Source organism: Schistocerca serialis, chromosome 3 (genome assembly GCF_023864345.2).
Source record: "Schistocerca serialis cubense isolate TAMUIC-IGC-003099 chromosome 3, iqSchSeri2.2, whole genome shotgun sequence".
NCBI classification, from domain to species: domain Eukaryota; kingdom Metazoa; phylum Arthropoda; class Insecta; order Orthoptera; family Acrididae; genus Schistocerca; species Schistocerca serialis.
The window spans coordinates 535944375-535968448 of NC_064640.1; positions in this window are offsets into that span (position 1 = coordinate 535944375).

Below are 24074 nucleotides of genomic sequence, written 5' to 3' on the forward strand. Positions count from 1 at the left end.
CTCATGCTATCGCGCAATGGTGTCACTGATATGATACGCGAGTTGGGGGTGGCAGTCACTGAAACAAAGGCGGTTTTCTTTGCGGCGAGATCTATTTACGAAATTTCAGTCATCAACTTTCTCTTCCGAATGCGAAAACAATTTGTTGACATCCACCTGCGTAGGGAGAAATGATCATAATAATAAAATAAGAGAAATCACAGCTCGAACGGAAAGGTTTCGGTGTTCCTTTTCCCTCGCGCCATTGGAGAGTGGAATGGTAGAGAAGTAGTATGAAAATGGTTCGATGAACCCTCTGCCAGGCACTTAAGTGTGAATTGCAGAGTAACCATGTAGATGTAGATGTAGGGGAATAAAGTTCAGCCCTGTACTGCTTTACAAGATGTGTGTAACAGCAATGGATAGGCACATGGTTTTCGTAGTATATGTTTTTGCATAGCTTATTGGATGATTAGATAATGAGCTTAGGCTCAGGACTAACATGAAGTAATAAAGAAAATTAATACTGTAACTATGATATTTCTCTGCAATTTATTACATAATTTGGAAACCCATACATCTACTGACGTCATGCCTTCCAGAATGCTGGAAATTAGTTCGCTAAGACTGTTGACTTATGCTAGAGAAACGATGTCACGGTCGCTCGCAGTGATATGATGCCATTCTCCACCCAGAGTTCTTGACGAATGTCTCAAAATCTCAGTGACTTAATAAGTAAGTGTTTAATTCACATTAAAATAGTGCTATTAATAGTAATTCACACTTGAATACTTACCAAATGTTCTTGTTTCCAGAGAGTTTGGATGATGAATCTGTGAGGTCGGAATGGGCTGGGGGCCAGTTAACGACCTAGAACATTATGACATTGTTCTGACGCCATTCTCCACCTGAAGCTCCTTGAGAAATGTCCCCACTGTTAGTGATAAGTAAGTAAGTGTTTATTCACATTAAAAGTGTTAATAATTCTCACTGGTATACAATACTTACAACATGTATTTGCTTCTAGGACGCTTATGAGGATGATGACATGATGAATGTGCCAAAATTATAGCCATGTGATGATGACGTGAAATCCATGTGGGATAATAGTACACATATCGATGAGATGCTAATTAAATGCAAGAAACGATTATTTACACTGGCATAGATATATCATGTTTCTTTCTGAATGATCGCATGATATTTACCATTGTCATTTAGTCATTGCAGGAATTCTGGGTCATCTGCATATAGCTTTTCATCAACACCACACCAGCATCCTGGGCTCTCATAGTTGTTGCGAATTCCACGACATCGGCCACTGCCTCACCAGCATTTGGTGGTTGTCTCCTCACTGACCCCAGCTGTCAATGTTCACCGCTACTTGTCATAATAACAAATAGTGTAGCAGCAGCAACTCTCCTATTTGTCCTACTAAAAATATAGTCACATACCAGGCCAGTCCCCACCATTAAACTACTCTGTGATTTTAGTTGCGTTTGAAGATAGAATCCTATATGGCCGCATAGATAACTCTACTGCAGAGTACCTTGATCCAACTCCTTTTCTGAATGCATGTCCACCAATTCTGGAAAAGGGAAATCCTCAAAATTGTCAATGATCCATGGTATCCTGCAATTAACTGTTATACAGTTTTATGATGTGAACAAACACACCCTCAAAAACCAAATATAATGGTGTAGAAGAGAAAACCATCGTCTGTTATCAGGGGGAGCTGTAGCGACATCGTGTGGTGCCTCAATGACTGAATGTTTTGAAACTTTTACCTCGAATGTGAGATTGGTCGAATTTTCTGATGTACAGGGAGAGGGGTCTGTAAGGCACTCAGCTGTGTACTCCACTTGGACATCCACTCTTTTGTTTATGATGCATTAATGATGCCTTTAAAGGGTGGAGGGGAGTCCTTTTATATCACTCTCGCAGAGATTAAGCTACAAAACATGGCTGTATTAATGTCCAAAATCGCGAAGAAGAATTTTGTTTTGGTTGGCCACTTCTGGATAGGGAAAGAAACTATATGAACACGCACATTTCCGAGGCACATAATAAATGAGACATTTGCTCATTTTGTGACTTTAATTGAATGCATCTCCCTGTTAAACTTCAGCATGTACCACACACATCGGTTAACGTTTACTGCCGGAGAAGGAAGAAGGAGAAGGCAATCTAGAACAAAAGCATGCTGTGCAAAAATAGGTAGAACATAAAGTCGTTGGACCTCTCTGCTTTTTCCAAGTAGCTGGACAGCATCCCAGACATGTTGGTTTGTTGCTTTTCTCCCATGTGGAGAACCAACGCTATGTATGGCTCAAAAACATGCCCCAGGTTCTTTCATCGTAGGGATGGGCAAATATTTAAATATACCGATATTTATTGTGTCGATATTTATAGAGTATATCGATATTATCAACACAAGAATAGCGATATTTCGATGTATTGGCCGAAATTTTCAGTTTACAGGAATTTAAAAAAAAACGAACCTGATCGAAGTCTCAGAAATAATTACCAAACATTTAAAAACTGACAATTATTTCATTATATCCAATATCAATCAATGAAAGTCACGCAATGTATTATAAAATCACTTATGATAAGAGTCAAATTAGTGAAACAACTGATCGCCACCAATGGACATTAACAGAACTCTTTATTTAATATGTTCCCCTATCAGTCTGCTTCTGTTATCTGGCACATTGAAGTTTACTAACGAAGCCACTCTTATGGACGAAACATAAGAGGCTTGGCATATTAAGTATTTACGAACAATTTCTGACAAAACATGTGTGAAATGACGACTATCAATCCAGAAATTTACAGGATTACAGTTCCACCCTGAATGTGGTTCATCGAGATATTGTTTTAGCTCGTTTGGCAGAGAATCAGAGCTTGGAACATCTTGTATGAATGAGCTTTCGAACAACAGTTTTTATGTTGTAACCAAATTGAAGGCTTCTTAGAGTCTTCTTGTATTGGGAGCAGGCAATAATAACTTACACCATTCTCATACAGTGTTATCACCAAATGTGTGCATTTGCAATGGTACAAGTGACACACGGAAATAGCAAGCTTTCATGAGTATACTGTACAGGTACATTCATGTTTAAATCTGTTGCCCATTTGTAGCACTGAATATGAAATTAATTTAAACCTATTTTATGACATTTATTGTTAGACTGCAAAGATTGTACATAGTTGGAGTGGGCAAGAAACCTGCTGATGAGAACTATAGCGCCTATGAATCAAGAAAGGGAAGATAATAAAAATATCGCTTTCGATAGTCAGTATAAAATATCGATTAGGTGACGTATCAGTAACTTAAGTTTCGACTGTATGCATCAGTACTATTTGTAAGAAATATCGATGCTATGGTGTATCGGTATTTTTTGCCCACCTCTATTTCACCCCAATTGAGTAAACATAAATGTGCGTAGCATTAATGCCAGAGATGACTCAGCTCACTTTCTATCAGCAAGTTTTTATCAAAGCATTGTATAGAATGTTCCTCACAGGAACCTGTAACTGTGGAAATGCGTGCCGAGATATGCACGTTCTCAAATTTGACAACGTCCACCATCAGGAGCAATGCTCTTTTGTCGTATGTATAGATTTTGAGTGCCTTCTGATTCCTGTGGTATACTGTGAGGGTTCTACCACTGCCTCCCATAGCATCAAATAGCAGAACACGATGTTCTGCGCTCATATGACACAAACCTCAATCATTTCATTCATATTTGGAAGATAATCTTTTGAGATGGTTGCTCTCTGAGCTCAAACATCTTGCGAGGCTTGTTGATGAGACTTATAACACCAACATTCCTACAGTCAAACCGCAGGAGAATAATGAATTACACAAGAAATCAGTAGACTGTCGTATCAGTGGATCTGCCTCAGAAAAGTGGTAACTCCACATACAGACCACTGTCATCGAATGGGGAAATTCTGTGGCGCAGCACACAGTGCATGTAACCTGAAATGCCAACTGCCACAGCAAAAACCCGTTTTCTTCCATAATTTAAGCGAACATGGTGCTCACTTCCTTGCTGAAGACTTGGGTGATTCTGACTTGGAAAAGAACAGAGTTTGTGTCCTACTTGAGTTTGTCGAAAAATAGAACTCATTCTCTAAGTGAACCAAAACAAACATTATGCTCCGATTCTTAGATTCACTCCAATTTATCCATGCAACGCTGCAGGAACTTGCTGAGATGACGTGTCAGGATGACATGAACCTCACTATAAATGCACATCCTGATGGTGCAAAGTTTCAGCTTGTGACGAAGAAAGTGGTCTTCCCTTACAAATATCTGGATTCAGTGGAGATACTCAATGAAATCACACTGCCTGACATTCACATTCCTGGAAGCGGGAATGTCTCATCCAGATGGTTTGCACGACACACACAGTGATTTCCTGCTATGTCCATAGTATCTAGTCTCGCGTAACTGTTCCATCCCTAAGCTGTAATAACGAACAGAGGGCTCTTGTGATGTGTGACTTTGAAAAAGATTTTCTTTAATTAATGACAAATACGTCCGCAGGTCGAGGTCTCGCTGTAACGTTCTCACTTCCCGAGCATGGGGTCCCAGGTTCAATTCCCCGTGGGGTCAGGGATTTTCGCCTGCCCCAAGATTACATGGTATTGTTTTGTGGCCTTCATCATCATCATCATTCATCCCCATTATGGTGGGAGGAAGGCAGCGGCAAACCACCTCCATTAGAACCTTGGCTAGAACTGCAGTGTGGGTCTCCCGCATCGTTCCCCTATGCTCTGTCAAGAAGCATGGGACTTCATTTCCAATGACAAATACAATTTTCGGCAAGACAACAGAGAATTTAAGAAATAACCATGAAATTCACATAGTTTACTGCTGGAAAGGGCGTTATGCTCCAAGGCGAAAATTTTAAGTGGACTACAATCTTCTATGAAGGTGGGGTCATTCTCGAGGTGGCTAAGGTTTTGTTAGTGTTCGTGAAACCTGTCCCTGTTAGTACTTGTATAATAGACCTACCCAAACTCCTTATGCAAAATTTTCATTACGAATTTGTGAAAACTCATTTCGCACATCCCAAGTTATTTTATAGATGCAGATAGTTTCATATACTGGGTCAAGCAATGTGATCCATATGAAGTAACGAAGTATCAACCCAACAGATTCGACACGTCTGGGTATGTAGTCGATAGTCATTTACGAATAATACCTGAAAACAACAAGGTTATTGGCCTAATGAAAGACAAGGCGAATGGGTTCTACATCGTGGGGTTTGTAGGCCATAGTAAAAAATGTATGCATGCTTTATTGATACAGGTGTCATCCAGACAGGTGAACAGTATGTAACATACCGCCTTAACGGTACTCAAAATCAATGTTTCCAGGGATTGCCTGCTTTTAGGTTCTGAAATTGCCCCGCATATGGTGCACCAGCTAAGGTTTCGATCATGAGATCATGTGGTACACACTGAATCGAAGTTGAATGTCTGTCTGCCTATGGCGACAAACTGTTGATTTGTGAAAATAAAATCGAAATCCCTCCATAATCAAACTATTCAACCATGTGATAGAGATGGAGAGTGGGTGTATTTATTGACTTTGTATATAGAGAGAAAATGTGTGTATGTATACAGAATAGTGTGAACCATTTGTCATAGTGTAAGTAGATGTGAACATTTTTGTGTGTTTATGGGCTGATTGCACATCATATGGGCATGTAAATTGTATATGTGTACTCAACATGCCTGAGTGTATATATATATATATATATATATATATATATATATATATATATATATATATATATATATATTTTGTGTGTGTGAGTTACATCAGTTTGTTCAACTGCTGCTATTCAAAGTCACTGGTTTTTAGTGTAATGTACTTTCCATGTGAAGTTTGTCTTTTCAATATCTAAAAGTTTTTTTTTTCAAATACCATTCTAAAAAATTTTTCCCATTGCAATAAAGAATGAAAAGCGTAAAGACTTTCGCAGCAAACATATTGACCTGTAGATTTTGTTATATTAGAATTTCAAATTGCTAGTGATTATTGTTATTACTTTAAAAATATATTTCTGTATTTCTTTCTGGTCATTATTATTATTATTACAGGATCTCTGTATAAAAATTTCATGCCAGAAAGCGTTACGTATTGTAACCAAGAATATATTGTACAAACAAATGAATAAATGCCTGTTTCCTTGTTATTATTTATGAAACCAAACCCTCAGTCCTCAAACCCAGTCATATTGGTAGTAGTATTAGATACAAATGTCTAACGAAGAGACAGGTCGTGAGTGTAAAGCTGATAAAATAAATTCGAGGACACAATCCATTTCTCTTGTTCTGATAGGGGCTCTCAGTATTTTGTACTGAACAAATGTGAGGATTAAGTCTTATGATTACAGTGGTGGAGGAAAATCATTGTTTTTGGATAATAAATTATGATAATGGGGTTATAAAAGTCATATTCATTAATTACATTAATTGCACAATGTATTATGATAGATCATTAATAAAAGTGATAAGGGTAAGTGGCTGACTTGTAGAAAACAATGGACCCCTTGTATGAGAGAGGAAATTCTCCTGTGACCTTGAATATAAGCAGGGCAACTGCCTCAGGCCATCTACCAGAGAAGACACTGACCCCAACAACTGTCTCAGGACATTGATCAAGGTGGACACTGACCCCTGATCTTGAAGATGAGGATGGCAGGTGCCACAGGATAGTACATTGACCCCTGACCTTTACATTCAAACTGGACCTTTCATTGCACTAAAACTCACTTTGCCCCACTACTTTGGAGGGGTGAGTTGTTGTATGATGGCGTTTTGGAAACACACTTTTAAAGTGTAGTCATGTTTGGTTGTGAAGAGTACACTTTGTGGAACCTTTTGAGAGATGAATTTTGTGAGCCAATAATTTAAGGATTTATAAATGCAGAAGATTCAATTGAGAAACGATTTTATATTGCAGTCAGTAAGTCATCAGCATGGCAAACCTGAAAATAAGATATTTCTTTGTACGGAAGGTATTTGGGTTCATCATCAGTGAATCAGATTTCGAGAAAATCAGCTGAGTAAAAAACTACATTTTAGTGCTGTGGACTCATCTTTCAACTACATTTCTTTCAGAAAAATGGCGGAAGTCCATATAGTGGACACAGAAATGTGTAGGTGTTATTGAAATGGCATGGTAAACATCACGATGGTGTTGGTGGTGGTTTGGTGCTCCTCCCCTGCACATGAGTGCCAAGTCAAGATTCCAATCCAAAGGCGTGAGGTACATGCTGTATCGCAGCTGCAAATAGGACTGTCACATCAAGAGAGTAAGTGGATCGCTTGTGATGATGGGATAAGAACCGTACTGTACTCACATTAGTCGTTTAGGTGATAAAGGGGGTATGGGTGAACATTAATAATACCGACAAACTGCAGGGCCGAATTCCTGACTGGAAATGGAGGAAACAAGGTCCTTTGAACATATGTCTGGAAATGGACAGCGTGAGTGCAACGACAACAAATAGTCCCAGAACGCGGTACAGAGCTGCATCGCATCCACATCACAACAGATGTTCAAAGTGGCCTCCATGAGATGCAATGTATGTGTTCACACATAACATCATGGATCACACATTCTGTCCTCTCTCCAAACAGTGTAACAGGTGTTGTGAACATGCTGTTGAAGAGTGTGCACTTCAGGAACTGGTTCAGTATGCACAACGTTTTCTAGAAGGCCTCAGTGGTAAAAATCCAGGGGTTTAAGTTCGGTGATCTAGCAGGCCATGCTACAGAGCGTTCGTGTCCTATCCAACATCCAGACAAGATGTTGTTGAGGTGTCAACGAACTGAATGTGGAAGATGGGTGGTACTCATCACACAGAAACCACATAACCTGTCGTACTACCAAAGGTACTTTCTCAAGCAGCCCAGACAGAGTATTCCACAGGAATTCCAGGTACATCCCTCCTTCCAGGTGTTGTGTAATAATAATCAATGCAAGTATGTGGTCGCCAAGAATTCCTGCTCACACGTTGATGCTGAATCGGTACTGATGGGATGTCCCAACTTTTCCCAAAGGACTGTCCATAGCCCACAGACGACTATTAACCAAACTGATGATGCCAGTTCTGGTAAAGATTGCTTCGTCATAAAAAAAGGGCTGATGACAGAAATCCGATATTTGTGGTGGTCTGGTGCAAGAACTATCAACAAAATCCTTCCCATAGAGGGAAATCTGCTGTTGATAATCCTCGTACTCGTTGTAGGCAACAGGGATACCAGTGGTTGTCATGCAGGATACACATAATCGTACTTTGGCTTACACCATGTTGGCGGGCCACTTGCATGGAACTAATAATCGGCTTCATCCGATTCTCCGGATCTGATGTATGCACAGTGGTTGGTGTCTGTAAGAGTACTTGTTTTGATATATCTGTGCTGCCTCTCGACCATTTCCATCTGCTTGGCCCAACAGAAACACCACCTTCGCTTGTTCCCAACATGATATCGGACCATTCTGATGTTTACAGTATGCTGCATCAATTGCACAGCCAGCAACACAAAAGGAACACATGACATGTGGTCAGAGGAATTTTCATTCGTCAGCTCCATCTACAATGACAACAATGCATTTCTGGACACATTTTCAAAGGGCCTTTTTTCCTCCATTCCCAGTTAGGAATCTGTCTTTGCAGTTTGTCGGTTTTATTAATGTCCACCCTATTAACGTTTCAAAACCCCAAAGCGACATAGGATGCTGAGACATGTAAGTTGCTTGTAATATAAAACACATGGGACCGCAAATGTTGAGAAATACCCCAACAGCTGATGACAAATGTTGAACATATGACCTCTCCAAATAATGTACCTCAATGTATGTGCAGCAGTTGGGCATGTTTGTCTTTCTCTCATTGGTAGGGGGCAGTGCTACACGTCGCTCCACTAGGATACTCTTTTTTCGTAACTGTAAACCAGTTAATCATGGTCTTGTATGACCACTACTGCAAGCACTACCATATCACATTGGATAATGCTAGAATGAAAACATAATACTCTAGCAGAGCGATGCCTAGCTGTGCTCCCTACCGGCGAGGGTAGGATCGACAAGTCCAACTACAGCATGTGCGGTGAAGACTGCACATTACTTACTGAAAAATTTGTAAACATACTCTGATGAGCCAAGACATTATACTCACATGCTTAATTTACGTTGGTGTGCTTTTTGGGTGCAATACAGCGGTAATTCTCCGTGGTGGTGACAAGTCCTTGGTAGGTTTATAAGCACCAACATCTAGGCAAGGGATTATACAGGCATTCGTGTCTTTCCGACGTGTGTACAGTGGGAACATGAGCTACGGCGACGTTATTACCAAATGCGTCCCAACAGGCCCAACGTGCTGTTATTCTTTTCTTTGCTGCCGTAGCGCAATCACCGGTACACGTCTAGGGGAATAGTGTTCCTTCTGGGACAGTCTGTATTGTCGCCAATTTTATTCAAGATGGTGGCTCTCCCTGAGTGGTCCCCCAAAATTCTCTCTGTAGGGGTAGATGTGGCAACGTCACACTCATGACGTCACCAAACCCACTCCTCCCCTCCCCCCCCACTTCCCCTCCCTTCCCACACTTAGGGATTGATAGGAAAAATACTGACACTGTTCTAAGCTGCTGGAGAGAAAGGACGTAAGGTACTGTCTTTATTTATTTATATGCAGATTGTCCTACAGTTGCCCCCTTTCTCCACTTGTGAATAGTTGGGAAAAGCTCAGCATGCATTAAGCTGTTGGTGAGGAACATACTATGTGTGTGTGCACAGCGTGTACAATTGATAATATGTGGACATCGAGCAGAGAGGAGTTTAATAACCATATTACACACAAAAATGCAGTCAAAGACTGTGACCACAGCTTCAACTCGATGGTTGGAAAGATGAGATAATGGAGGAGCATAAAAAGAATACTTTTTGCCAAATAATGGTGATGCAGCTGGATGGGGCTATGCTGCATTTCACAACTCATATAGATGGTTGCTGGTGCTCGAACTGCCAACCTCCGTCTTTGAAATGGCTAGTCAACCTGTCTCTTCCACTGCACAAGAGGCGATTGCCTCCAATCTAGCAGGTACGTAATTTTATTCCTGTATGCTACATTTTTGTGGTAGGCAGCGCACCAACAATAGTAATATACTGAATTAAAAGTGGTTCTCCCTGCAATCAAACAGACAGGTCTGTAGTAGACTGTTCTGTTACACAGAACAGTTGAAATTCTGACATCATGGGCGAAAAATGCAATGGAACCAATGACAGCATTGCGTCTGGTCACGTGATCATTATGTTGGGGGATTAAAACAGACGCAGTCCCAGCTACAGTCAGTTCAAGCATCATGAGGCGTCAACAGCAACCAAGAACATCGTCCACCCCTGCCTCGAAGAAGAAACATAAAAGTAAGTACATGTGGTTCGGTTCCATATCTTTGTTCAGCTCCATGTGTTTGTCTGTGAATGCTCATTGTTTCTTTTTCTTCTCCTTATTTGTTCAGCGACCTCCAGCATGTTCAGACCAGCAGCAAACTCTGGCTTGTTGGGACCTATGGTGACCTCCGGCATCTCCAGGCCAGCAGCAGCCATTGCTGGCTCGTCAGGGTCTTCATCAATCTCTAGCCTGTTGGGACCGGCAGCAGCAGCAGCATTGTGGGATTCTATAGCTCACCTGACCAGCACGTTGGAGCAGGACAACGAGTTGCTGTTATCAATCCCACTCATCAATTTTTGTTATGAAGAGACCCAGTCAGTCCTCGACTTTAAGAAGAATTATGCAGAGGGACCTACACCACGTGATGATGGTCAGTACTGGTCTCAGACATATGCACCATGCCAGAACATTCTGGTATTACTACAAGGACAGAGTGTTGATTGGGTGTATGACAAACCGCTGATTCCTACCAGAGCTCTACTACTTTTTACTTCAATATAGAATTTAACAGATAGCGGCTCAAAGCCCTTAAATATTGGTATATAAGTGTCAATGGACAGTGATGGTGTGTTGTGTTAGAGGCTGAAAATGCATCGATAAGTCTTAAGTTACAGTTTACAGAGTGGGATGGGGTGAACTGTCTCATGCAGAACCCTACATCAATCGACAGACGAAGGCTGAACAGATGGCTACGTTGTGTTAAAAATGTATATAAAGACATTTTGGACTACCTCCATGTGTATAGTATGCGTGCAGAAGATTTAGAACGCTGTATCAATATGATGTCAAAAGAAGAAGCTAAAGGAACATCCATCAGTTTGAGAGAAATACACGTTGAATTCTGTGCATACAAGGAAGCTTATTTACTAAATTCTGTACAGGTGTGATGATAAAGAAAGAGCCAACTGATTTTTTTGATGTAGTGCACCAAATGTATGGCTGCTCAACAAAAATGTTTATATTACCACAAACCGTGTTTTATTTTATTCGCACTTCTCACAATAATGTTACTGCTATCATTATTTTCACCGAAATTCCTAGAATACCACAGCAGCATCAAGCTGCCTAAATCAACTCATTACCACAATCAGCGTCTTCAGTCATTGTTAAACTGAAAAGCTAAATGATACACCAACTTTCATGTGTATATATACCCAGAGAGTATTGCAACACACCAAAACCTGATGTAGTCAGTATCATGGTGTGGAGGGTGAAGCATCCTCGACATAAGGACTTGGTTGTAAGTGGCTGGTCCTGTGATGGTGTGGAAGAAGACTAGAAGAAGAAGATGAAGAATGGGATGCTCCTACTAGATAACATACAGGCGATAATTATAGGACCATCCAACTGCAGAAAGACAAATGTTCTCATGTCACTGCTAACACAACCCAGATGGAGTCCATGTTGAGCATGTACGTGTAATTTTAAAAAACGCTGTTTCAACCCAAGTACCAGCTGCTGCAAAACAAAATGCAAGGTGTTGATGGTGTAAAATATACATTCACTCAAAGCAGTGAAATCCCCCTACCAGTTCAATTTCCCTGCCAAAATGTAGGAAATTCTTCCAGCAGAATAATACACATACAAATAACTGAGCACAGTGCTTTACATCCTTCCTCTACAGCAGCTCAACACTGACTGAGTTTTTTCCTGCCAATTCCCAAGTGGTGGAGGGGAGAAGAAGTGGGGGAGGGGACGCGAAATGGGGGAGAAGGGAAGAGTTGTGGTGGTGATGACATCAGTGCAACATTGGCACATCTACCCCCTACAGAGAGGAGGTGGGGGGCACCCATGGAGAGCCACCGTCATGAATAAATTTGGGAGCAGTGCAGACTGTCCCAGAACAAACATTATTTCCCTATTGATGAGGATGTGCAGCCCGTAGCTACTTCTCCAAGCTGAAGGATACAGTGTGATTACATAGATCTTTCCAGCTTAATATACTGTTACAACTTCCCACGCTCAGATGTTGTACTATGTCAGAACGACCAAGAGGCTTGGTTCGGGAGAGAGGGATGACTTATGCCGAAATGTGCAGAGAAACACAGGCGAGTGTGTCATTGATTTTATTACGTCAAAGGTACACAACCGGCCTTGTGATGAACTCGGCGATGGCGTTGTGCAGAGTGCGTGGGTCAGCGCCAAAGCGAATGCCGTAATCTGCAGCATCCGCGTCCTGTTGCCCAGCCTTGCGGATGTAGTGATGTAGTGATCCTACTCGCACCTTGGCTAAGTGGACACCGCATGCATTAAATGTGCCCGTGGCTCAGAACACGTCTGACTGCTCCCTCAAATGTGACTTCTGGACAAAATGTAGAATGCCAAAGGGAAGCAGCTGACAGCCATCGGTATAGTGAGCCTTAGCAGCTTTGGCTGTCTGCCCAGGGCAGCTCATTCAATTCCCACAGACATCTCCGCACCCAGGAGGCCGCAAGTTCGCGCCCCAGCCCGCCTCTGCCGACGGCAGCTTGCAGTCCGCCAGAGGATACCACCCAGAGAGCGGAGGCCAGCAGCCCTCTCGCTCCTCGAACCGGTGCACCTCCAAGGTGTGGCCCGCTGCACCATAGCTGTGACGCATCTGTGCAGTGGAGGTTGGAGGTAGCTTCAACGGGCTGGTGACCGCCGATTTCCGTCACCTGAAGGTCGTCGCGATTGGCCTGCAACTTAAACACTCATCATTCCCTCCGGTTCTAGATGCAGTTCCTCTGGAGGGGACGAGTAGAGTGCTCTTTGCTAACTACACTACTGGCCATTAAAATTGCTACACCAAGAAGAAATGCAGATGATAAACGGGTATTCACTGTACAAATATATTATAAATAATTACTATTAAAAACAGTCTTGATCACGATTTATTTTACAAGGTGACCGGTTTCGACCACTACTGTGGTCATCTTCAGACCATTGAGTAGGAACCCCTTTCTTTTGGAGAATCACAGCAGAAAGGGGTTCCTACTCAATGGTCTGAAGATGACCACAGTAGTGGTCGAAACCGGTCACCTTGTAAAATAAATCGTGATCAAGACTGTTTTTAATAGTAATTATTTACAAGACATTGATCACTGCTGTTCCCATAATGCATTCAAAATATATTATACTAGAACAGACATGTGATTACATTTTCACACAATTTGGGTGCATAGATCCTGAGAAATCAGTACCCAGAACAACCACCTCTGGCCGTAATAACGGCCTTGATATGCCTGGGCATTGAGTCAAACAGAGCTTGGATGGTGTGTACAGGTACAGCTGCCCATGCAGCTTCAAACCGATACCACAGTTCATCAAGAGTAGTGACTGGCGTGTTGTGACGAGCCAGTTGCTCGGCCACAATTGACCAGACGTTTTCAGTTGGTGAGACATCTGGAGAATGTGCTGGCGAGGGCAGCAGTCGAACATTTTCTGTATCCACAAAGGCCCGTACAGGACCTGCAACATGCGGCCGTGCATTATCCTGCTGAACTGTGCGGTTTCGCCACGATCGAATGAAGGGTAGAGCCACGGGTCGTAACACATCTGAAATGTAACGTCCACTGTTCAAAGTGAAGTCAGTGTGAACAAGAGGTGATCGAGACGCGTAACCAGTGGCACCCCATACCATCACGCCGGGTGATACGCCAGTATGGCGATGACGAATACACGCTTCCAATGAGCGTTCACCGCGATGTCGCCAAACACGCATGCGACCATCATGATGCTCTAAACAGAACCTGGATTCATCCGAAACAAAGACGTTTTGACATTCGTGCACCCAGGTTCGTCGTTGAGTACACCATCGCAGGCGCTCCTGTCTGTGATGCAGCGTCAAGGATAACGGCAGCCATGGTCTCCGAGCTGATAGTCCATGCTGCTGCAGACGTCGTCGAACTGTTCGTGCAGATGGTTGTTGTCTTCCAAACGTCCCCATCTGATGACTCAGGGATCGAGACGTGGCTGCACGATCCGTTACAGCCATGAGGGGAAGATGCCTGTCATCTCGACTGCTAGTGATACGAGGCCGTTGGGATCCAGCACGGCGTTCCGTATTAAGCTCCTGAACCCACCGATTCCATATTCTGCTAACAGTCATTGGATCTCGACTAACAAGAGCAGCAATGTCGCGATACGGTAAACCGCAATCGCGATAGGCTACAATCCGACCTTATCAAAGTCTGAAACGTGATGGTATGTATTTCTCCTCCTTACGCGAGGCGTCACAACAACGTTTCACCAGGCAACGCCGGTCAACTGCTGTTTGTGTACGAGAAATCGGTTGGAAACTTTCCTTACATCAGCACGTTGTAGGTGTCGCCACAAGCGCCAACCTTGTGTGAATGCTCTGAAAAGCTAATCATTTGCATATCACAGCATCTTCTTCCTGTCGGTTAAATTTTGCGTCTGTAACACGTCATCTTCGCGGTTTAGCAATTTTGATGGCCATTAGTGTACAAATTCAGTTTTCCTTAGCCCACTTCGGCCCCTACATACAGGTCACCTGAAACTGTAGTAATTGCCACGTAAGGGCTCTTCACAGCACAAGGGTGCCCTATGCTGCCTTGATTACTTCACATTTGCGTACTATGACCGCCGTGCTGTTCCTTCTAGCCTACGTGCGGTGTCGTAAACCCGCCTCGCAGTATTGTTTGCAAAATATCGAAATCGCCCGCGCCTGCCATCTGATGTGACAACTGGTCCCTTAACTACTACCTTCCATCCATAACTGCGCGAAATTTTCAAGAATTGTCCAAATCTGCGCCTGTACTTATTCGTGGTGCAGTAAATATGTTGATGCTCTTCACGAGTGTGGAGCTGGATTTGATAGTCCTGAGGACACAATGTTTCGTCGGTCCAACTGGACGCCATCTTTGGGTGAGATTGCAGAGGCACACTCACGTTGGAACTGAGGTAACAACAGATACAGAGTCTCTTTTTTATTAGTTTGTATCGCCGGCGGTGCTGCAAGTCTTCGCTTCGCAGAGGGCAACCCTTTCACTTACCATGCATCATGCTCAGCGGCCTGTGACCAGGGAATAAAAGTTGATGATGATGATGATGTTTGGTTTGTGGGGCGCTCAACTGCGCGGATATCAGCGCCGGTACAGATTTTCCACTTTGCTCAGTCCAGTCTCGCGACTTTCATGAATGGTGATGAAATGATGAGGACAACACAGACACTCAGTCATCTCGAGGCATGTGAAAACCCCTGATCGCGCCGGGAATCGAACCCGGGAATAAAAGAGCCGCCATATCTGATGTTACCTAAATTCCATGGTGACTGTGCACCTGCAATCTCATCTGAAGATGGCAGTTGGATCATGGGAATATCGAGTCTTCAGGACGATTAAATCCGGCTGCGTACCCGTGAAGAGCATCGACATAAAGACTTTGTGTTTTATCAAATAGGTATCTTCGACCCGGTCCGTCGGTGAGCTGATTGTGGTAATGCTCACAGCGATTTTGCCTTATTGGAATGCCGATTATGGACGGTATGGCCTTCGAACAGAAACTTTTTGATCGACCCTTATAATCGATATTTCCGTAACAACATATGTAACGATGGTCGAAACAGTGAAGGTATAAATATCAGACTGACAACAGTAAAGAAAGCTTACGAAGAGAGCCATTTGTTAAGTTTTAATATAAATTTAAGCATTAGGAAATCTTCTCTGAAGATATGAGGGCAAATCAGAAAGTCTTTGCCACTATTTATTATTAGCCAAAGTAGTGTATATACAGGTAATGACAAATATACATCCTATTCTACGTACCTTACACTATTTTTCCACATAGTCCCCCGGTTTACACATTTGTCCCATCGCAGCACTAAATTTGAGATGCCCGTCTGGTAGAATTTGTCCGGACGACTATGGAATCGCTGTCGGACTGCTTTCTTGGCTCCATCGTTACTTCTGAATTGCTGCACTGCCATACGATATGCCAAACTCCAGGGAAATGGCCGTGATGTGCACACCCCGATCTGCTTCCACCATTGCTTGCAACCAGGAAATGCTGTCGTCTGTCAGCGGCCTCTACGACCGCTCATTGTCATGCAAGACTTTGTCGAACTCACAACACTACCGCCGGCTGGAGTGGCCGTGCGTTTCTAGGCGATACAGTCTGGCACCGAGAGACCGCTACGGTCGCAGGTTCGAATCCTGCCTCGGGCATGGATGTGTGTGATGTCCTTAGGTTAGTTAGGTTTAATTAGTTCTAAGTTCTAGGCGACTGATGACCTCAGAAGTTAAGTCCCATAGTGCTCAGAGCCATTTGAACAATTTTTGAACACAACACTACTACCTCATAGTTCCCAAAACGAGTCAGTTTTCCCCATATGTGGGCTGCATTTCCTTGTAGATCTCGACGGCGTTCGACTTTTGCTCCATAGAAAACAAATCACACTTGATTGCTCTAACGCAATGAACGTGTGAAGCACAACCTCCGTCTTTAACAATTGACTAAAGCGCCGTGCGGTGGAGCTATCGGCAGATAAGGCCGGCACGAACCAAGAAAGGTCCAACACTGGAAATGGATATATTGACTTTGCATTTACAGACATAATTAGGCTAATAAAATAGGGGCAAAGACTTTCTGATTTTCCCTCGTCGTGTAGCCTTGTGCGGAAATGCAAGGAGAGCATATTTGGATATTTGTGGTAAGGTCTTATGGGTCCCTAAGCTTACTCACTACTTAATCTAACTTAAACTAACTTACGCTAAGGACAACACACACACCCATGCCCGAGGGAGGAATCGAACCTCCGACAGAGGGAGCCGCGCATAAAGGAGAGCGCTAAGCAGTTCAGACAAGGAGTAAATAGAAACTTTTGAAATGTCATGCTAGAGAACAATGAGGAGATACTTAATGTAACTGCAAAAAAATATGAAATTCATGGGACATTTTGACTAAAAGAAGGAATCAGCTAATAGTGCATATCCTGAGGAATCAAGGAATTGTGAATTTGATAATGGAACAAAGTGTGGGGAGGGGGCGGGGGGGGGGGGGGTGAAAACTATAGATGGAGACGAAGGTTCGAATACAGTGAGCAGGTTCAGATGGATGTAGGTTACAGCAGTTATGCAGATGCTTGCACAGAGTAGACTAGCGTGGACAGCTGCTTCAGAGCAGTCTTAGGACTGAAGACAATAACAGCAACAATAATAGCAACAAAATGAATCTAACTCACAGTATTATGAGAAATAGGAATAATTTATGCCATATCACTTACAACATGAAGCTTCAGCTAAAGAATGACTTCAAGTTCGCGATCAAAAGCAAGCTCCACGAACTGTGAATACAGGGCGACACAAGAGGCGAGGCGCGAGAGAGCGCTACAGGGAAGGCATGTCGGCGCCTTGTCCCGGGGAGCTCCTTAATAGATTGCAGATCCAATGAAGTTGCTGCGACGAGGTTATGTGTATCGACACACGGAGACGTGCGCCGCATGCCAAGAGCGCGCCGCGCCACGCCGGGCCGTCTTGAGGAGATGAGCTGCCTGCAGTACTCATGGCGCGCCTCCCAATATCCCACAGCTTCAAATAACGGCTGCGCAATTGGCAGCCATATTACAAGTTCCTAACCAGGAGCGAATTATTTAATCTCATCTGAGTGCTTTGGTAGTTCAGTTTTCGAATCTCCGCGTATTTATTAGACACAGTTCTTGCGTTTTTATCCGTGTCTACAGTAGAGTTCCGCAGCACGAGTCGATAGTCCGTTTGTCTGTGTAGTGTAGTTTTTCACAGACTTTAGTATGGATAGGGACAGTGACTGCTATGTGCGGATGCGAGCCGAGTTGGTGACATTACGCTCTCAGCTCCAGACTGTGATGGCTTAGGTTGCACAGCTTGAAGCTGCAGTGGATGGGCGTCACTGTTGTGGGCCTGCCGTGAGGATCCAACGGACGTCCAGCACATCTGAGTACTTCGATCGGTCCGCAACAGTGGCCAGCCCAGTGACTGCTCGCAGTGAGGTTGACCTCTCACTCGTGGTCGAGTGGGAGGTCGCCTCGGGGCGTGGCAGTCAGCGAAAGACTTCCCAGGGGGCTTCACGTATGGGATTATTGGTAGTTGAGAGCTCCAGTGATATGACAAACAGGTTTCAGGTGCTGTCTGTGGCTGACACTGTCGCTCATCCAGATACACTCTCCCATCCTATTTCAGAGGAAACCTCTCAACCTGCAACATCCGGGCAATCACTGAGGGTGGGATTATTGGTAGTTGAGAGCTCCAGTGATAGGCGCGTTATAGGGCCCCTTACATGACTGCCAAAGAGGGGAAGAAAGCCAGTGTGCACTCCGTGTGCATACCGGGTGGAGTCATTCTAGACGTGGAACGGGTCCTTCCGGATGCCATGAAGAGCACAGGGTGCAGCTAACTGCAGGTGGTGGCTCGGCACCAATGATGTGTGTCGCTTTGGATCAGAAGAGATCTCTCTGGCTCCGAGCGGCTAGCAGAAGTGGTAAAGACTGCCAGTCTTACTTGTGAGATGAAAGCAGAGCTCACCATCTGCAGCATAGTCGATATGATGTCCAGCCTTGCGTCAAATATGGTGCGTCTAGGAAGCCTGCATAAAACATTCAAACAAATCGTATTAATGAGTTTTAGTACAAAATGGAAAGAGACAATACTTAACTTTGACAAGTAAAGAGATGTGTCGAAAGCAAAGGGCGCCATACGAAATAATGAGTCTTCTTTAGTATAAACAATTACAAGTCTGAGGTACATACAATATACAAGCAAATAACTAGTGTTGACGCTTCTATACAAGTGCCTAGTCTCGAAGCTACTACTGAACTGGCCGCAACCAATCGGGGGCGGCACTTATGTCCCCTTCACATAGGGTTCAGTGCTGTCGCGTTGTCGTCCTGGAGAGGGGTCTCTCAGCGTGCGATTAGCTGACGTCAACAGTCGACAGGGCGGATTGTGGGCCTCTGGTACAGAGCCGAGTGGAGGGTCTGAATCAGAGGCTCAGACAGTTGTACGACCATGTAGGCTGCAGATTCTTTGACTTGCACCATAGGGTGGTTGGGTTTCGGGTTCCGCTGAATACGTCAGGAGTCCATTACACGCAGGAGGCGCTACACGGGTAGCACGCGTTGTGTGGCGTGGACAGGGCGGTTTTTCAGGTTAGAGGGTCTCCGGAAAACACAAAAAGGGCTTCAGTCTCAAAAGGTGCAGGCCGAACACAGGAAGAACCTAGATCAGTAACCATCGGTATAACAGTTGTAAACTGTCGTAGCTGCGTTGGGAAAGTACCAGAGCTCTAAGTGCTAATAGAAAGCACTGATGCTCAAATCGTTATAGGCACTGAAAGCTGGCTGAACCCGGAGATAAGTTCGGCCGAAATTTTTGCGAAGTACCTAACGGTGTTCCGAAAGGATAGGCTAAATACAGTTGGCGGTGGGGTGTTTGTTGTTGTTAGAAACAGTCTGTCTTGTCGCGAAACTGAAGTAGATAGTTCCTGAGAGTTAGTATGGGCAAAGGTCATTCTTGGCAACCGGAATAAAATAATAATTGGATTCTTTTACCGACCTCCCAACGCAGATAATACAATTGCTGAAAGGTTCAAAGAAAACCTGTTTAATTGGAGACACTTACCCGACTCATACAATTATAGTTGGTGGTGACTTTAATTTACCCTCGATATTTTGGCGAAAATACATGTTTAAATCCGGAGGTACGCATAAAACATAATCAGAAATTGTGCTAAACGCATTCTCTGAAAATTACTTCGAGCAGTTGGTTCTTGAGCCCACGGGAATACTAAACGGTTGCGAAAACACACTTGACCTCTTAGCAACAAATAATCCTGCCCTAGCCGGCCGGATTGGCCTAGCGGTTCGAGGCGCTACAGTCTGGATCCGCGCGACCGCTACGGTCGCTGGTTCGAATTCTGCCTCGGGCATGGATGTGTGTGATGTCCATAGGTTAGTTAGGTTTAAGTAGCTCTAAGTTCTAGGGGACTGATGACCTCAGCAGTTAAGTCCCATGGTGCTCAGAGCCATTTGAACCATTTGAATCCTGCCCTAATAACAAGCATCAAAACGGATACAGGGATTAGTGAACACAGGGTTGTCATAGCCAGACTGAATGTTGTAACCACTAAATCCTCCAAAAATAAACGAAAAATATACCTATTCAGAAAAGCAGATAAAAATTCACTTGACATCTTCCTAACAGACTCTCCTCTCCTTCCAAATTAACAACGTAAGTATAGATCAGATGTGGCTGGAATTCAAAGAAATAGTATCGACAGCAACTGAGAGATTTATAACTAGTAAATTAACAAACGATGGAGCTGATCCTCCTTGGTACACACACGGATCATAACTCCGTTGCAGAAACAAAAAAAAAAGTACGCTATATTTAAATGAACGCAAAATCTCCATGAGTGACGATCTTGTACAGATGCTCAAAATTTTGCCCGAACATCAGTGCGAGATGTTTATAATAGTTTCCACAACGACACTTTGTCTCGAAACCTGGCAGAAACTCTAAAGAGATTCTGGTCGTATGTAAAGTATGCTAGCGGCAACAGACAACCAATGCCAAATCTGCGCTATAGCAATGGAAATACTGTTGACGACAGTGCTACCAAAGCAGATTTATTCAACACAGACTTCCGAAATTCCTTCACCAAAGAAGCGAAGTGAATATTCCAGAAGTTGGATCAAGATCGGCTGCCAACATAGGTAATTTAAAAGGAGATGTCCTCGGAGTAGCGAAGCAGCATAAACCAATAAAAGCAAGCATTCCGGTCCACACTGTATACCAGTCAGGCTACTTTCAGAGTATGCTGATACAATAGCCCCATACTTAACAATCATATACAACCGTTCGCTCGACGCGAAGATCCATACCCAAAAACTGGAAAGTTGCACAGGACTACCAATATTCAAGAAAGGTAGTAGGAACAATCCACTAAATTACAGGCTCATATTATTAATATCGACATGCAGCGGGATTCTGGAACATATATTGTGTTCGAACATTATGAATTATCTCGAAGAGGACGGTCAATTGACACGGATTTAGAAATCATTGTGCTTGTGAAACAGAACCAGCTCTTTACCCACACGAAATTCAAAAAAATGGTTCAAATGGCTCTGAGCACTATGCGACTTAACTTCTGAGGTCATCAGTCGCCTAGACTTAGAACTAATTAAACATAACTAACCTAAGGACAGCACACACATCCATGCCCGAGGTAGGATTCGAACCTGCGACCGTAGCGGTCGCTCGGCTCCAGACTGTAGCGCTTAGAACCGCACGGCCACTCCGGCCGGCCTCACACTAAGTGTTGAATGCTATTGACAAGGGATTTCAAATTTATTCTGTATGTCTAGATTTCCAGAAAGCTTTTACGCTGTACCACACAAGCGGGTTGTGGTGAAATTGCGTGGTCATTGAATATCGTCTCACGTATGTGACCGGATTCGGGATTTCCTGTCAGAGAGGTCACAGTTCGTACTAACTGACGAAAAGTGATCGAGTAAAACAGAAGCGATTTCTGGCGTTCCCTAAGATAGTGTTGTAGGCCATCTGCTGTTCCTTATATCGATAAACGATTTGGGAGAAAATCTGAGCAGCCGTCTTAGGTTGTTTGCAGATGATAATGTCGTTATCGTCTTGTAAAGCCATCAGAATATAAAAATATCAAAACAAATTGCAAAACGATTTAAGAAATACGTCTGTATGGTGCAAAAATCGACAATTGATCCCAAATACTGAAAAGTGTGATGTCATCCACATGAGTGAGAAAAGGAATCCTTTGAACTTCGTTTACACAATAAATCAGTCAAATCTAAAAACTGTAAATGCAAATAAATACGAAGGAATTACAATTACGAACAACTTAAATTGGAAAGGACACAAAGAAAACGTTGTGGGGAAGGCAAACCAAAGACTGTGTTTCATTGGATGGACACTTAGAAAATGTAACAGATCTACTAAACAGACTGCCTACACTACACTTTTAAGTCCTCTTTTAGAATACTGCTGCACGGTGTGGGATCCTTACCAGATAGGATTAACGGAGTACATCGAGAAAGTTCAAAGAAGGGCAGCACGTTTTGTGTTAGAGCGAAATAGGGGAGAGAGTGTCACTGAAACTATACAGGATTTCGGGTGGACATCATTAAAACAAATGTGGTTTTCGTTGCGGCGGAACCTGCTCACGAAGTTTCAATCACAAACTTTCTCCTCCGAATGAGAAAATATTTTGTTGACGCCGACCTACGCAGGAAGAAATTATCATCATAATAAAATAAGGGATATCAGAGCTCGGATGGAAAAACATAGGTGTTTGTTTTTGCCGCGAGCGGTTCGAGATTGGAATAATAGAGAATTATTGTGTAGATAGCTGGATGAACCCTCTGCCAGGCACTTACGTGTGATCTGCAGAGTATCTATGTAGATGTAGAAAGACCCATTATCGTATAGTTACACGACTGCACGCTAATCACCGGCAGCAAGCAGTTACACCCATTAAATATCTGGGAGTATATCGAATGATATAAAGTGGAACGGCCACATAAAACCAGTAGCAGGTAAGGTAGATGCCAGACAGATTCATCGTAAGAATCCTCAAGAAGTGTAGTTCATCCACGAAGGAGCTAATATAGAAAACTCTCTGAATATTGCTAGTCAGTCTGGGATCCAGATAGAATTGATAGAGAAATAGAGAAGAATCGAAGAAGAGCAGTGCGTTTCGTTACAGGTTCATTTACTGAGCTCGTACGCGCCACGAAGATGCTCATTCAACTACAGTGACATACGCTAAAAGAGAAGCGTTGTGCATCACTACGTGGTTTAATGTTAAAATTGGAAAAACTTACGCCGGCCGCGGTGGTCTCGCGGTTCTAGGCGCGCAGTCCGGAACCGCGCGACTGCTACGGTCGCAGGTTCGACTCCTGCCTCGGGCATAGATGTGTGTGATGTCCTTAGGTTAGTTAGGTTTAAGTAGTTCTAAGTTCTAAGGGACTGATGACCACAGCTGTTAAGTCCCATAGTGCTCAGAGCCATTTGGAAGAACTTACACTCCTGGAAATGGAAAAAAGAACACATTGACACCGGTGTGTCAGACCCACCATACTTGCTCCGGACACTGCGAGAGGGCTGTACAAGCAATGATCACACGCACGGCACAGCGGACACACCAGGAACCGCGGTGTTGGCCGTCGAATGGCGCTAGCTGCGCAGCATTTGTGCACCGCCGCCGTCAGTGTCAGCCAGTTTGCCGTGGCATACGGAGCTCCATCGCAGTCTTTAACACTGGTAGCATGCCGCGACAGCGTGGACGTGAACCGTATGTGCAGTTGACGGACTTTGAGCGAGGGCGTATAGTGGGCATGCGGGAGGCCGGGTGGACGTACCGCCGAATTGCTCAACACGTGGGGCGTGAGGTCTCCACAGTACATCGATGTTGTCGCCAGTGGTCGGCGGAAGGTGCACGTGCCCGTCGACCTGGGACCGGACCGCAGCGACGCACGGATGCACGCCAAGACCGTAGGATCCTACGCAGTGCCGTAGGGGACCGCACCGCCACTTTCCAGCAAATTAGGGACACTGTTGCTCCTGGGGTATCGGCGAGGACCATTCGCAACCGTCTCCATGAAGCTGGGCTACGGTCCCGCACACC